The sequence below is a fragment of the Aythya marila genome, assembly GCF_965140915.1.
Source record: "Aythya marila genome assembly, chromosome: 5".
Classification (NCBI taxonomy): domain Eukaryota; kingdom Metazoa; phylum Chordata; class Aves; order Anseriformes; family Anatidae; genus Aythya; species Aythya marila.
In genome coordinates, this window is record NC_139046.1 from 63,148,190 (window position 1) to 63,164,466 (window position 16,277).

At 35.7% G+C, this 16,277-nt stretch overlaps 1 protein-coding gene across 9 annotated transcripts in view; it reads right to left on the minus strand.

The window, feature by feature from the left end:
- The window catches only part of IRAG1 (inositol 1,4,5-triphosphate receptor associated 1), a 66,955-nt gene extending 50,935 nt beyond the window's left edge, over nucleotides 1–16,020 (minus strand). For 6 of the 9 annotated variants that reach the window (XM_082761489.1, XM_082761490.1, XM_082761488.1 and 3 more), the window contains exon 1: nucleotides 15,678–16,020. The gene's annotated coding sequence lies outside the window, so the exon portion shown is untranslated. Of the gene's footprint in view, nucleotides 1–15,601; nucleotides 15,650–15,677 lie in introns of those variants that run through there. The other 3 variants (XM_082761487.1, XM_082761484.1, XM_082761483.1) reach the window with 1 other exon arrangement.
- Between the last annotated feature and the right edge of the window lie 257 nt (nucleotides 16,021–16,277).

Genomic DNA, 16,277 nt, shown 5'->3' on the forward strand with positions numbered 1-16,277 from the left:
GAAAACTCACAGGACAAGAAAAAAGACCTCTCAGATTAAGGAAGAAGTTAAGGGGTAGGAGTTACAGGTCTGTCTTTCTGGTGCAGAGAGGACAATCCCGTAGGGATTGTGGTGTTCAACATCATCATGAAGGATCTGGAAAAGAAGGTATGTACAACAACAGCTGATGAAAGGTGAGATGGGATAATCAGGTCTAAAGCCAGCCAAGGTGAGTAATAAGATATCGAGTAACTGAAAATTATAAAATGGACACTGCTGAAAAACTGTAAATCAACACATATGGAAAAAATAAACTTAAAATATACCTAGCTAAATCAGAGCCCATTGTTACATTTTACCAGTCAGGAAAAAAATCTGAGTCATTTTGGATACTTCTCTGAAAACAGCATTCAGCATCAGCCAAAAACACAAAAATATTAAGAATTAGTAGGAAAGAATTGAGAACAAAATGGAATATGATTGTACTAAGTCCAAATCTTCAGCAGTTCTAGTCACATCTCAAAAAGAATGCAAGAAAAATACAAAGGGTACATAGCGAAAAGAACAACAGAAATTGCAAATGGTTTCTATGCAAAAATAGTCCTGAGCTCTTAAACCTGAAAAAGCGATACTCTTGAGTAGAAACAGGTTAGAAATTTTAAAAAAAAAAAAGTCATGAACTTTTTAAAAGATAACCAATTAATTATTTGCTCACAATTCCTCACAGTACAAAAAGAGGGTGCCCAAAGCAGATACCAGGCAGTCGTTTAAAGACAAAAGAAGCACTTTCATACAGTGAGTAATTATATAATTGAATTTGTTACCACAGGAAGTTGTAAAAAGAAGAGCATGTGGGTGAGTTCAAAAAAGGATTAGGTGCATTCAGAGGAGAGGTAATAGCAGTGGTTTACAGCCTCTGGACCCAAAGAGGCTGAGGGCCCAACTCTTGTAGATGGGTATTAAAGATGTTTTCAACCACAATGGATTAGGTGAATGGTTTGTGTGACCTTGATATCCAGTTCTAAATGGTACGTTCCAGAGAACGGTAGAAGCAGGTTCCATTTTTGAAATAAACTGATATTTAGAAAGTCAGAGGATAATTATCTTTATACCCATTGTGAGTATTTAGCATTGCTGAAGGAAGGGATATTACAGCAGAGAGAATAAAATATGGAAAAAGTGTTTTTCATTCTCCCATTGCACATACATGCTAAGACCACAGCCAGGACTAAAATACTGTTGCCATAGGATAGTATTGAGCTGAATTCCTAGGTTGCCTTCTTGAAGAAATATACACATCTCAGAAGAATGTTTGGTATCTCTCTGCTTTTTAACATTTTAGGTTATTCAATATGAACAAACTTTAAATGTTTTAAAGAGAGTATTTGGGTGGCAGGTCACGGAACATATTTTCAGTTTTATTAAAACAATTAAGGATCATCATACAAGTAGTACTGAACTTTGCAGGAGAAAAGAGAGATCCAGCATTTTTCAAACTTCACACCATCTTACATATACATAAGCATATGCATACACATGATAGATGACATTCTCAATTGTATAGCTGTATAAAACAAATTCCATTTTACTGTGGTACTATTTAATAGAAAACATAGGTGAGAACCAGTAAAAATCATCTTCCCATCTGTCTCTCCCCAGCAGATCAAGAAATAGACTTGTAGAAAGGTTTTTACACACACACACACACACACACACACACACACACACACTCTTACAGAGGATTATTATGCAGTTTTCTTTCTTCCTTATTATCTCACCCTACCATTTATACATATATATTTAAACTTTGTCATTGCCTTACCTATCAGATATATTGCACAGTACTGCCTACACTTCTGCTCCAAATGCCTCACATGTGGCTGAGTCAGAAAAAACATGAGTTTGTTTTTATCAAATCATCTGTACAAACTGAAAGGAACAAATCAACCATTTTGAGACAGGCTGAAAATAGCTCTTCTCTTTATTTAATATTTGTTTCTAGTTCAGCCAGTAAAAGTCAGGTCTTGGTAGTCAGTGAAATGTTAAAAAACCAAATTGCTCTCAGATATGATGGATGACATTCCCTCCTGAGGCATTCAAATTTTGCAAAAAATATTTAGGCTGACTACATGGTATCAGTCACATGATTTCACAACTTCAAAAGCTATTTCACACTAAGTAATCTTTTTCTGGCATACTTAGTAAGCTGGACTTACATGAGAAATTACACAATGTGATTGCTTTAACAATGGAAAGATAATATATATCATTATAACTCTTCATGCGCTATTGCTATATTCTACTGCATATGCTAACTGTACATAGACTGCTAACAATCCTTGCACAAGATCAAAGCCAAACTGTATTTAATTCTTGTCTGTAAAACTCTGTAAGCACTCTACTTTCTTTTCCACTAATGAAACGCACAATCAAAGCTTCCACTCAGTACAGAAATGCTCCAAAGAGACAACCCTTATGTTTTGTTTATCTTGAAGCTTCAAAGTTTTCTTTGCACCAGATTGCTGCAACACAAAGATAAGTATTGTGCCCTTCACCTTAGGGGTTATATCTTGGCCTCCTGTTGTAAAGGCTGCAGGGCAGACTAAGCAATCAAAGCTCACTAACATCAAATCTTGGTAGTACAGACAATCAAAGGAACATGATAATAGGCAGGGAACTCTTCTACTTTATAAATACCTACTACACTTCATTCACAGTCTCTGAATATCTACTTGACGATTACCTTCACTCCAATGACAGCTACTCAGAGAGCAGCAAGCATCTGTCTTTTGGAATTGTCTCTCAACATAAATGTGTACATTAAGGGACTTAAAGTTATTTGTCATTCCTAAAAGAAAGTCAAAAACCTAACCCACTGACATCGCAAGAGATTTTCTTGGCTACCCAGAATTTTGCCAATAAGAAATTCTTGGGGAAAAAAAAGAAAAAAAAAGAAAAGACAAATGTCAACTCTTGATACTAGACTAGTGAGGAGTTGCAATACCATCTCCTTTTCAGCCTAATAATTTTAAGAGAAACACCATGTTTTCCTAGAAATTCATATAATTTTCCAGACTTTTACTGTAAACTTCAGCTCTGTTGTCTAGTATAGCCTTCATTATCCTGCATTTTCTCAAGCTACATGTCAAAATGCATGATGGTAGCTTTATATGAAACAGCTCACAAAACCAAGTAGTAAAATTTTGTTTTGAGAAAGTAACCAAGCAAAAGTTTGAAATCCTGATGATAAAAGTTTTTAAGTTTATCATGGAAGAGGAGAGTAAGTATAATAATTGACAAGCATCATTTAGAATGCCATGCCAAATTGATTTGGACAGGAATACGCTCTTCTAGTTCACTACCTCTTCAGTTGAGGCATGTTAGACACAGATTAAATCATACCTGAATAGCTCACTAACTATAAAGTTCTCAGTACTGAGAACCTGTTCCACCAATCTATAGCAATCCTAACATAATGCAGATAAGTGATCTAAGATTAGGGATATTGATGGGTTTTTTTGCACACATATTCTCAAAATGGAAACTGCAAACAAATGACTAAGGAAAGAAAATGGCCTTATGTCACTAAATAATTTTAAATTATTTGCCTCCATTATAAAATTTTGCTGTGTTTCCTTTTACTGGCTGTCAAGAGTAATTGCATTAATATTTTTATTTTTTTTTTAAGTACATTACATTTTATTTTTTATAATAAATTCAAGCAACAGATTTTTTTGTAAAGGAAATATATGTAAATTCAATCTACCTTGTACAATTGTTTCCATAGTCACTTTTACAGGCATGCTTCTTATTTAAACTACTTAATTTCAGTTCTTATCTTTGACCCGGAAAGCAATTCTTATGAGATGTTTATCATCTTTATCATGTATGTATTTCAAGTTCAAAGCCTCTGTGATTCAAACACAATGTGTTAGCATCAAGCATTTAGAAGGCTATATTTTCTTCCAGTTAAAATTATTGGAATTGAGAACCTTATTAAACAAATATCCACATACATTTGCTACAAATTAGGAAAAAAAACATAACTTGATCGTTCTATCACTACAATGGCTACTTCAAGGAAAAAGGCATTTGTAACTTCTTAATTCCCTTCATCAGTCTTCTCTTTTATCCAAATCTCCAGTCATCCAGGCTTCAGTCATTGGGAAACCATCTTCCCAACAGCTTTGCCTCACAAATTGAAAGAAATGAGAAAGCTTGAACAAATAGAATCACTAGCATTTGTATAGATGCTTCAGGACAACATGCTTCACTATTTTTTTTCATATCTTTCCTTTATTTCTTCTTTATAATATGTAACTATGAGCAAGCAATGCTTGCAACACTAGCTTAAGAAACAAGATACAATGCTTTTATACACTTAAAAATTATCTTTAATATATCTAAATTTAAAAGAAGACCAATGACACTATTTGATCTGTGTAAATAAGATGATGTCAAATTGCGCTGAATGTGTTTCTAAACCATGTAAAGATTTTTTTCAATACAAACTTTTTGTTGTTGTTGTTAATGTTTCTTAGTCAGTGCAATGTTTATTTTAATTTCCATGGTGCTTAATGGCAACCCAACAAATTCATTTTCTAAGTGTTCCCTCGAAGTGTTTTCTGTTTTTAACCCTCTTGCAGATAAAAGTTTTTTTTTCTTTCTTTTTTTTTTCCTCTCCAGAACAAAGAGGATAAAGTTAAAGTTATTAACTGAACATGACATTTCTGTGTTTTATTAAAGGAAATATTTACATTCAAAGCCATAGCCAGCTATTCTTTTTTCCTCTTTTTTCTCTTTTTTTTTAGCCAGTTAACTCAAAGAAATGATTAAATGATTTCTGGAAGAAACAACAACAACATCTAGAAAAAAAAAAAATGAACAGGAGTACTACATTTCCACCCCCCCCCCCAAAAAAAAAAAAAAATCCCATAAAAATCAATTTGCTAACCTTTGTGAATGGTACCACATTTTTAAAATTATTTTTTATCATTCATATGAAAGAAAAACACTTAAATTCTAAATGCACGTAAGCTTGCTTTTGAACTAAGTTGAAGCAAAAAACAAATTTCAATCACATGGCTTGTTTTATTTACAACCCTAAGTGAACAACGTACTGCAGAACCCTGTGAATGTTCAATTACAGAGTAACCACTTACATAGTGGTAGTGCTTTTAATATTAAAACTATGTCGTCTCCCTAATTTTTGCAGCAAGGTGGAATAATGGCAATTTCAGTTCGTTCGTTCATCAGGTTCATGCTTGGCCTTCACTTGCATTCCTACAACTATGCCAAAACAAAACCAAGCATCAGTAAGTTCCTCAGGCATCAGTAAGTTCCACGTTTTCTAGTTGATTTACTATACAAAGGTATGAAGAAATGATTTAATTGACTTCTGAGAAGCTACACAGCTGTAACCTTTACTCTGATGGGTTAATATTCCTTAAGGAGGTCTGCATATTGAAAATATGTTGAGCATGTTTTACATTGGTGTAGTACATTACTTAATCTTTGTAATTGCATGAAACATAGAAACTTCACCAATCATTATTTCATAGCACAAATGCAATAGAAAATACTAGAATTGTGTGTTTAAGGCAGCTAGGGATGCAATAGTTCAGTTTGGAACTGATCAAGAGATGTGATTCTTCACTGTGTATGTCCCTGTACATCATTCACTATATCTTGCAAATGTTTTGGTAACGCCTTTTTTATTTTTAATTTTTAATTTTATTTTATAAGACCACCTAATTAAGAACCTCAGAACATGCAAAGTACTAGCAACATAACCATATTGATAAACACTTATTTGGAAAAGCTGAAGAATTAAGATTTACCATTGTGAAGGAGAAATGATCACTTTACAAATCAGTTGGGTGATATTGGCCATATCTTACTTGTTCAACTGTACTGATTATTAGACATTGGTATTATGCAATGCAGCTTTAGGATAGGTCCTAATCATTAAAGTATACTACAATTAAAGTCAAAACATTATCTAATTGTCTAATAACCTTTCTGGTCTTGTGATTTTCTGAAGTAAATCTCACCAAAACTTATACTTTTCAGTTATCAAGAATGTACAGTCCCATAGAGAGTTTTATGAGCTAACTTCCATTCCTGAACATCCAACAATGAATTCCCACTGAGTTCAGCGCTCCTACATTTGGTGGTTACAGACAAAAACATAGCTTTTGATTGCTAGTTAAGCAATTCAACAATGATTTTCTGTTTGTTTGTTTTCTAGTTCATTAACTTCAGTGTCTGATCTGGACTAAAAAGTATTCACATTGTCACAGACAGTAAGCTACCATCTGTCTCAATAAAAGTGTTTATACACAGGAACTGTTGTTATACAGATATTTCCTTAGTGTTCCATATCTTCTAGTGTATACTATTTATTTTGATGAGCAATTTAATTAAATTGATTTATTGAGCAGCACTCACTTTAAAAAACTAGTGAATGCGCACATACATGTTAATCAATCAAAATGGCTGTGAAATATTTTTAAAAGTTAGCAGAATAACAAGTAGCTGACCTACGTATCTCTTATATGCACAAGACTCCAATCAATCTCACTGAATGAGACCCCAAATGAGAATGTTTCAAGTTACAAATAATACAACCAGAAAGCCAGGTATGACCTATAAGTGGATTTCAAGGTCAGGAACTGTCATGGTCAACACAGTGCCCTAGAGAAGGTGCACAGATGAAGAAAGGACAGTGAAAATTCAACAGAGTACCTGTTGGAATGCTGTAGGCCAGAGCTTCCTGTTTTAAGCAGAAAAAGAAACAAATTTAACATTATCTAGACAAAAAGGTTTTGTTCGTTTCTAAGCAAAACAAATAACTCCTCCCAAACAGATAAAGCAAAGGAAGAAAACAGGATGCTAACGTAGGTTAATTTCTTTGAAAAAAACATGGAATAACTTATCAATTACTAACAGAAAGTATCTCATCTGTTTACTTAAGAACAAATGAGAACTTGTTCTGACATTTTTAAATGAGTTTATTTCAACAGAAGGGGCCTTGGAATTCCTAAAGTGAGATGAAGAAAGCTGGGGGGGGAGGTGATATTTTATTTATTTATTTTTGAGCAGGATCAACATCTCCCTTCAATTTGTAAGCATCTGTTTGATGCCAAGACTTTCCCAATGTTATTTTGAACCCATGAAAGCAGAAGCAAAGAGAATGAAGTACATGTGACCTGACCTATTAAACAAATTTGCATACTGAGCAATCCTCAGACTATAAAGGAAAAGAGGCTGCATATTATAAAGGAAAAGCTAAAGGTATGACAGGGGATAGCAATCAAAAGTTATGTTTATGTCCGTAACCATCAAACATAGAACTGAACTCAGGGGGAATTTATCACTGGAGGTTCAGGAATGGAAGTTAGCTCATAAAAAGATACCTAAGGGAGCAGGTGCGAGTGAGCAGTGTCTGTGACATGGAACTCAGAGTCTCTGCAGCCTTGGAGCTTGCGCACTGACCTTCAATATGCATGAACATTTAGGGGCATCATTAGTGGAAAACCACTTCAGATGCATGGAAATTTTTCAGGGAACAGATTCTTGACCATCAGCTGCCCTCTTCAAATAGCCAGAAAGAGGATCAGGGCTGCTCTCTCTGGATAATACTTTATTGTCCCTGGCTGAGGTTCAAAACATCTGTTACATAAGGAAAGACTGATTAAAACAGGGGCCTCTTCCTGGGCAACTGACATTTATTTGCCATGGGAAGAACCTGTCCACTAACAACATTCCCATGAGTCTGACTGAAGAACAGACCAAGTAGAGTCTACAGCCTGTTCCCAATGACTACAGAAACCTAAGCCCTTTCCCCTTTAGGTACTGCGGCATTGCTGGAAAAATCTGCAAAAAGGATAAGGGTCTGCTCCACAGTCTAACAGTGCTCTGCACTGCTTTGGAAAGAAGATAGACATAAAGACTGCCACCAACTATTAGAACTCAGTGTGAAATCACAGAAGAGTTATCAGCATGTAGTTTTCATGATCTGTGCTTCACAAAAATTCATGAAAGCCTTCCAAACTGAAGTTCAGATATCAGTACACAAACAGATCGCTTGTAACCTATGTCTCTCCACATTAGGAAAATAGGAAAAGAGCTTTTTCTCAAGTAGCTGAACTGAAATACTCAAAGAACAAAATCATTAAAATAACAAAACCTGTATCTTCTCTCACCCACCAAAATTAATTCCACTTGTCTCCTAGTCTCCTGCCAGTCTGAAGGGGCAAAAGACCCTTGCTGTGCCTTGTTTTGAGCTTCACGCATGCCAGGTTTGCAAACAGCTGGTCAAACAGAATCAGTGATCATTTCAGCTCACAGTGCAGCTTTTTCCCTTCAGCAGCACAAAGCTGGGTCTCTCCTCTTGCCACACCAGATCTTTTCACTAAATCTATTGGAACTTAATACTTTTGAGATCCTCTCTGGCCAAACTCAACATATTAGATGAGTTCAAAGGCTAGTGGGAGGGAAAAGAGGGAGGACAGGGAGGAAGGGGGAAGGATAGCTGGCTGACAACCAGAAAAACAGCATGATCTTTATTCCACAGAAAACAAAGCCAAAAATAGATTTGGGAAAGAATACATGCATAGCTAACAATTAAAGAAGGCTAGTGGCCGATACCTAACAAGAAATTCATCTCTAGCCCACAGGCACAAGGTGGTTTTTGTTTGTTTGTTTGTTTTGTTTTGTTTTGTTTTTTTACTTTTTTTTTTTTTTCTCTTGCAAATAAGTTTATGTAGCCAGATTGGTGTCTGTTCAAGCCCATCTGTTCCTGCAGTAACTTGAAGCTGGTGAGCAGTTTTCCAACCAAAGCTGACCCAGGGAATGGCAGGTATCATGATGCTTGTTTCTCCATGGCAGATGCAAATTCAGGAATAGAGCATCCAGAACAGACTATACAGAAGAGCTTTGGAATACAAAATAAATTTATGTTATTACAATTGGGGTGAGAATGCTATAGGTACAGGACAGTGTCTTATTTCAGGTACTTGACAGTTCATTAAATTTAAAAGCTACAGTTTCACACATCTCCTCCTCTTCTGCTCCCCCTGCCCCCTCCCTTTCAAGTCAGGTTGTTCATATAACCACATATTGTCAACTGTAAAATTTACATTAGTGTAAATGAAGCATAGAAATACCACAAATGTATCAGTGGTGGAAATATTTATTAGAGTCCTCTCAAATGGACTTCAAAGCTTACATTAAGGAAAACACCTGAAATAGTTACGTGACTGTTGTGAATTAGCAGCATCACATTCAAACTGAAGTGCACAAACATTATTACAGAGTTTGAGTCAACCTCAACTGGACCTTGAAGTTTCTTCAAGCAATGAAAAACAGAACAGAATAGTTGTGTTGCTTTCAAACACTGTCCCAGTTTTTTTGAAGTCTTCCTCAGTAGAATAGAACAAAATGTAGATGACTGAAATAACAATGCAATCCCACAATCCCATCCTGAGATTAGAGGTACCAATTTTCTGTTTTTATAAAGGAAATTGAGTTTCCTGCTTTCTTCAAAAAGCAAGTGAATGTTCAAGGCATCAAGCCCCAAAGAGATAAAGATTCTATCAGCTTTTTTTTTTTTTTTTTTTGAGAGAGAGAGAGAGCAGGATTCCCATAGCTGCTTCAGGATCAAGGGCACTTTAGACTGTCAACTGTACTATCAGAGACAAAATGTATACTGCCTGCTGCACACCGTATGCTGATTTTCACAGTCGTTACGAAGGGACAGGAAGAATTCAGACAAAAACATTTTCAGCAACTTGTGTTTCACTGAAATGGGAAATTGCTCAAAATATTGAGCTCTGTCACACAAGCAATCAAGAGGCAATTGAATCGAGTACAACTGTCCCTTTTGACACAGCCACACTGGGGTTTGTACACTTAGGCCACATTTTGCACATAGATGACAGCACAGGGGACCTGGAACAACATGGCAACTTTCTCCTCTAATATGAGGGTCTTTGTCATCCTCTCAGTCCAACAATCTCCCTGTCCCAGAAAGGGTTGGAAATAAACTGTGGCAATTCGTACAACATTTTTGATAATTTTATTGCTATAGCAACTGAGTGTAGGCATTTAAACATAGCAACAGACTTTTTATAGCACTTTCTTAGATGTCAAAGTGGCATGTTGTTTTATTTTCTAAGCAGATGCTCAGAAGATAAGTATACAAGATGATTGTACAGTATCCACTTCAAGAAAGGGGAAAAAACCTAACTTCACGCATTACTTTAACCTTTAAATCAGAGATAAGCATAAGGCACATTGTGAGTTCAATAGATTTTGTCCTGAGAAAGTGTATCACTGTAACTATCATCTAAAATCAAGGTTAGATGAAAATGTTATGTCAATTTGTGCCTTTTTTTTTTTTATATATAAAGATGAAAAAGAAACTTCTCAGATGCTACTCTGAAGGGAAGAACATTTAATAAAGTCTGATCTTTACCTGCTAAGTAATGGGGGAGGGAAGGAAAAAAAAATCTTCATATTAGGTGGCAGCAGATTCTGAGTAGGGATCAAAACATATTGAGACAGACTTTTAGTTCATGTACACAGGCAAAGCTCTGAACATTCCAAACGCAGAAGGAGTGATTTACAAAAAGTGAGTCTGATCTGCCATGTGGTTTAAGTAGTACTATCCATCATTTCCATAATAAAGCCTACTTTTCCCTGGTATAGTGCTGGGGAGGGGAGAGGGCTTCAGCACTTTAGAATTTTTACAAGTGATTAGTGAAAAAGGACACTTGTATTAATTTAATGTAATTTCCAAACACCTTCCTAGACATGGAAATACCAAGCTGCAACTGTACAGATATCCCGAAGAATCTTTAGTTATTATTCACCTTTCTGTTATGGTTATATGTCAACTTTGTATAGAGTGGGATGGTTGATGTTTGCCATTTTACCAACAAAAACATTTTAAATCTGTTAAACAGGAAATGTCAAAGAACAAAAATCAACAGGAAATGTGAAAAACTTCTTAGAAGGGTACAAAATTGTTAATACTCCAGTAAGTCTATTCCTTTAGGACACAATATATGCATTTTGGAACAGACAGTTTAATACTGTGCTTTATGCAAGAGAGACTTCTAACAGACCCCAGAAGCTCAGCACGTAGAAAAAATTGAGTTTTACATGCTGAGACTTGAGAATGCATCCCACAAATTCTTCCTCTGACCTTCAAATATTTTTTCAATTAATTCAGTGAGTAAGCAGAGCAGTTTTCAAGTCTTCTAAGTTTGCTTTAAAATACCAAAATTCTTGGGAATTTAGATATATCTACTTGTTTTTCTACAGTCTGCTCCACAAACTACTGTACTTACTAAAAACAGCTTTTAGAGCAATCCTGATAATTATACCTGTCAAAGAACAGGAATGATAAATTTAACTGCAACAACCCTTGGGGAAGTTAAGATGATAGGCACAACTATACTTGCATAGGGCACTAACAATATTTAGATTTGCTCACAAGATTTGCCAGTCTGAGATGCTGTACTTGACTTTGCACCTCCTCCTGGGACAAGCTCCACCCTCCACTGCAACTAGGCCACTAATTATATTGAGCCATTTTCATGAGCCCCGAGGTCAGCCACATTCATTCACTATGGAGAAAGAAAAATACAGGAAATTCAGTGATTGTAATTGGGAAGCATGTGTGTATTTTTATACATTGTTAAAATATTTCCCTTCCTCTCCACAAGCTGTCCTTTGCCTTACAGTTACACTTCTTGTTTGATTTGTGTTCAGCAGCTAGGCCACAGTTCAGCACAACTTTGGAAGTTTTAACAGGAATTTTTATTCTACGTATCTTACTTAATATTTTACTATATGTGCACATGTGCACACACACACCTTCACTGATTTTAAAAGCAAAAGTTCAGAGCCATATTCCCTATGTACAGCTTCAGCATTATCAAACACTTTGCATAATTAAACAAACATTAACAATTTTACTCTGAAGGGAAGGCCCTAGCCCAAAGCAATTGCCATATGACCCACCACCACAGAGTTTGCACCATAAATCCATTTCCAGGATGCAGAGCCTTACAAGTGGTACAGGAATCCGTGCAACTCTTTCATAACTCACTTTTACCCCCACTATTTGTTATATTAACTTTCCAGTTGCTTTGCTGTCTGCAGAAATTGCAAGAACTAACACAGACCCCAGTATATAGCGGCTCTGGACGATCATCATGACAAATATATTTGCATACAAATCAGGGGAGAACACAGTGATTCTAAAGTATTAATTTGTGCAAAGACAGGACACAACCAAATATGCTTCAACAGTAGCTAAGAAAATTTCATGTTTACATACGCACTTGACATATGTTACCTGTCAAGTTTGCATGTTTCCATTCCCTCTTCTTTTTCATTTTCACTGCTTCAAACAAAGTGTTAGAATATATATTATATATATAAATAAACACTTTTTTTTTCTACAAGCCTTACTTGTCCAAGCCCATAAGTGATCATACATACACTATTGCAGGTCCCTGTTGACTTGTGATAGCTAATGACTTTTTTTTTTTTTTTTTTTTTAATATTTAAAGGCTTGTAAAAGTTGTAGCAAATAGTAAGGCATTCTTGACTTCAGCTATTATTTTGTTTTGTTTTGTTTTTTATTTCTTTCACATACTTATCATATTTGGTATTACCTATTTAAAATGAATTTCTGAAATGATTTTCCAGATCATAAAATCAATATAAAAAAAAAAAAAGAAAAATTAAAAAGCCTGTCACGTCCACCTACTGAGAAGGACTAAACCTAAATGATGTTACAGCCTAAGATCTCCAACAAAAGCTGAGGCTACTAGCCCACTTGCTCTAAATATAAAAATCCTTCCCTTATTTTCAGAATTCTTGGGCTCCACTTTCCAGGGAGAGACTCAGTTGTTATTTTAAAGTCATTTCACAACAGTTACAGTTTTAGTTCTCCTTCACAAACCACTATACATGCCCATAAGCAATAATTCATGTCTTGAGTCACTCGTGTAAAAGCTTATAAAGATCCATCACCAACTCTTACATTTCCTTTCTGACAGCACAAGCGAGATCCAAAACACCTATTTGACACACTTTTCAAAGGAAGTACAAGAGCAGAACACATCAACCAATTTCTTCTGGTTAGTTTACAGGAAGACAAAATCAGGCTGGGAGAAAGATCTTTCTCTGCCCACGTGTCCCAGATTTTTAAAATGGCCCACAAAAAAAAGGGCAAGTATTTTCTTAACCCTTCCACTCACAAGCCACTTGATGCTTTCTTTGCCTGGACTTGTACAATTCCGTAGGAATAGTGACTACATGAGACAGAACTCCATGATGTATAAGGAACGTACAAGCATGATTCGTGACATGAAAAGCTTTCACAGCTGTCTCTTTTCAGTACCAATTCCTTATATCTCACCTGCAATACTCTACCTTATTCAGCATTTGGAAAAAGGATTTCTCACCAAACTAACACTAGAAGCTGTCATGGAGCAGATTGGAACCGTGTTTACCATCAGCTTCTTCCATCCTCCTTTTGATTAATTTGTTTTTCCTACTTTAGTCCTAGATACTATAGGACTATAGTTAGGGTTTATACCACCGTTAAAAACAACTTAAACATATAAAAACTAGAAGGCAAGGAAGTATGCAAGTCTTTGTCAACAACCGCCTTAAGCTTGCAGCTTAATCCAGAGGGCTGCAAAGCAAATGGCTTTAAATTAAATACACTGATAACCCTAGGTCCCTTAGCAGCACACTGGTGTGAATGCAGGTTTCACTATGCACAAATAAGCAACCTGTACTTTTCGTATCAAATTACATATCATCATGTCATCTCTACAGAAGACAGACTTGCTCATGGGCGCTACATAATACATTTTAAATTATCAAAGAAGGATTGCACACTCTGAGAAGAACAACAGTTGCTGAAATACCATGTTTTAGAAATACACAGATCATGCTTGGATGACTTAAATACATTAGTTATTCTAGTCCAACTAGAATAAAACTAAAACTTTGTTTTCAACAAAGTTGAAAATGACTATTTATTAAGACTTAAATGCCTTCTAAACACCATCGAAACTGAGTATACTCACACAAGTTAAAGAGGTGTATAAAATATCACCAGTTAAGTAATGCACGCAAGACCAGCAAGTCAGGATAAAGGCATTAGTAGGCTTGAAAACTACAGGAATATTAAAAAAAACCTTAGGACTCCCAGTATTCAGCATTTAATATATCAGACTTTCTTAATTTCCACTGTTAATTCTAATTGCCTAACAGATTTCTACGGGATTTGTCATTAGATTATAGAGCTCCAGGCTTCGTATAATTGTTGATTTAGGGTATAATTGTGATATAAAACATGAAGATTAGCCAGGAGATCAAAAGTAGTACATTGTTTACCACTAATGAGAGTCTAGAGAAAAACTAATTATGAGCTTTGCAACATTATAAACAAGACGCATTCATCACATTCTCTTGAAGGTGGATTAAGTGAACTTCCCTTAGACACAGCCCTTTGCCATATCAAGTATAAACGCAGTAGCAGTTAGTACTTTCAGAAAACATTGTCTATGCTCAGAACTCCTAATTATCCCAGTCTTTGCATTGCATAAACTAATTTTACTGCTTAATCACTCCACAAGGAGGAAAATTTTCTGATGATTGCGGAGGATTTTTCACCAGATGGGACCGTGCTATATGTGATCTGAAAATTTGTTGCTAATAGGTTGGTAACAGAAACCTGTCTTCAATTTCAGCTAGCATTTCCTTGTAACGTCCTCATTCTTACATGTTATTTACATGCTGCTGTCTGAAGAAAGCCACATCCTAACATACATATTAGATGAAAAACAAAAGTTTGAATTTGCCGAGAAAACACAAAATGCTTCTCTGCAGAATAGCTACCAAACAGCACAGACAAAGCTGAAGACTGAAATACTGGAAATTGTAAACATTATGATTTTTCATATTAAAGCAAGCATACTTTAATATTAAAAGGTTGTTTTTTGTTCTCCCGCCCTCTTCCCCTCATACAGCATTCTAATTAGACAACTTCAAGGTATTAATTTACCTCTAATAGGATTAAAACCAAGCATAGACTGTATAAAGGAATGGCTCCGGAAACGTCTTTTTAAAAGACAGGTTCCAGACACAAGTAGGTAATCCATCAAAATGAACAACTTCGGCACTGTTAAAAGCAAGCATGTGGGAAGAAAAGCCATACAATTAAAGAAAAAAGAAATCTGTTCAGTGTCTGTTTCCCTGTAACACGTACTCCTGCTAGCTAATACTCTCCAATGATTAGCCCCATACAGATAACAGCATCTGTCTACCAAATTGCCTTGAATTACTGCCTACCTACCTTGATTAATCAAACCTAGGTATAATTAACACAGCTTTTTCTTTTTCATTCTTGTATATTCCCAAACAGTATGTAAGAAGAGCTACATTTTGTTAATCTCACCCACTTTTTAAGCAGCTAAAACTTGAAAAAGGGGTAGAATTTGACATGGGGATGGAGACTGGGGTGGGGGTTGGGGGAAGAAGATAGGTAAAACGAACTACTTGATATCATAACAAGAAGGTACTGTACCTTTAAGGAAGAAATACGATTCTGTTCTGTTCCACGGCTGAAAGAGAGCTTATTCTCGGTTATAGAGATTACTTACCTAAAACTTCAGTTATTCCTCTTTTTCCCCTCAGGCCAGCCTCTCTTTCACTCTTGGGAGCTTTTACCATTTAAGGTCAATGTTACATCTGGCTCAAGTAAGTAAAGCTGAAGCAATTTTTAACTCAGAGATCCAACAGGCTGTCTAACATTAGAATGAGAGTTTAAATTTAAAGTAACTCTTCAGAAAGCCTCTTTCTTGCCTCGGGGACTTACAGAATAAAAGGCTTTCCTATTCTGGCATAAGTACTCCAAGTACAATGTGATGTAGACATCCCATTAGCATTCTTCAAGTTCGCTGCATATAAGGCTCTACTCACTCCTTTCTGAAGAAAGTGGGCAAGTAGGAAGAACAGATTAAATACAATTTACATCACTGTATCTTAATCCTCAGATTTTTGAGGGGATTTTTTTTCCCTGAAACTCTTACTACTATCTTTCAGTTTTTTTCCCCTCTCTAGTCAGAAAGAGTCTAAATTAGAGAGCAAATACAAGGCATGTGAACTTTTAAAGAACGTTGGCTTCAGTCCAGTCATGGGCTCTGCTCTCCACTCACAGAAAATGAATAATTCCCACTGAAGTTCACAGAAGTTGTTTGTAT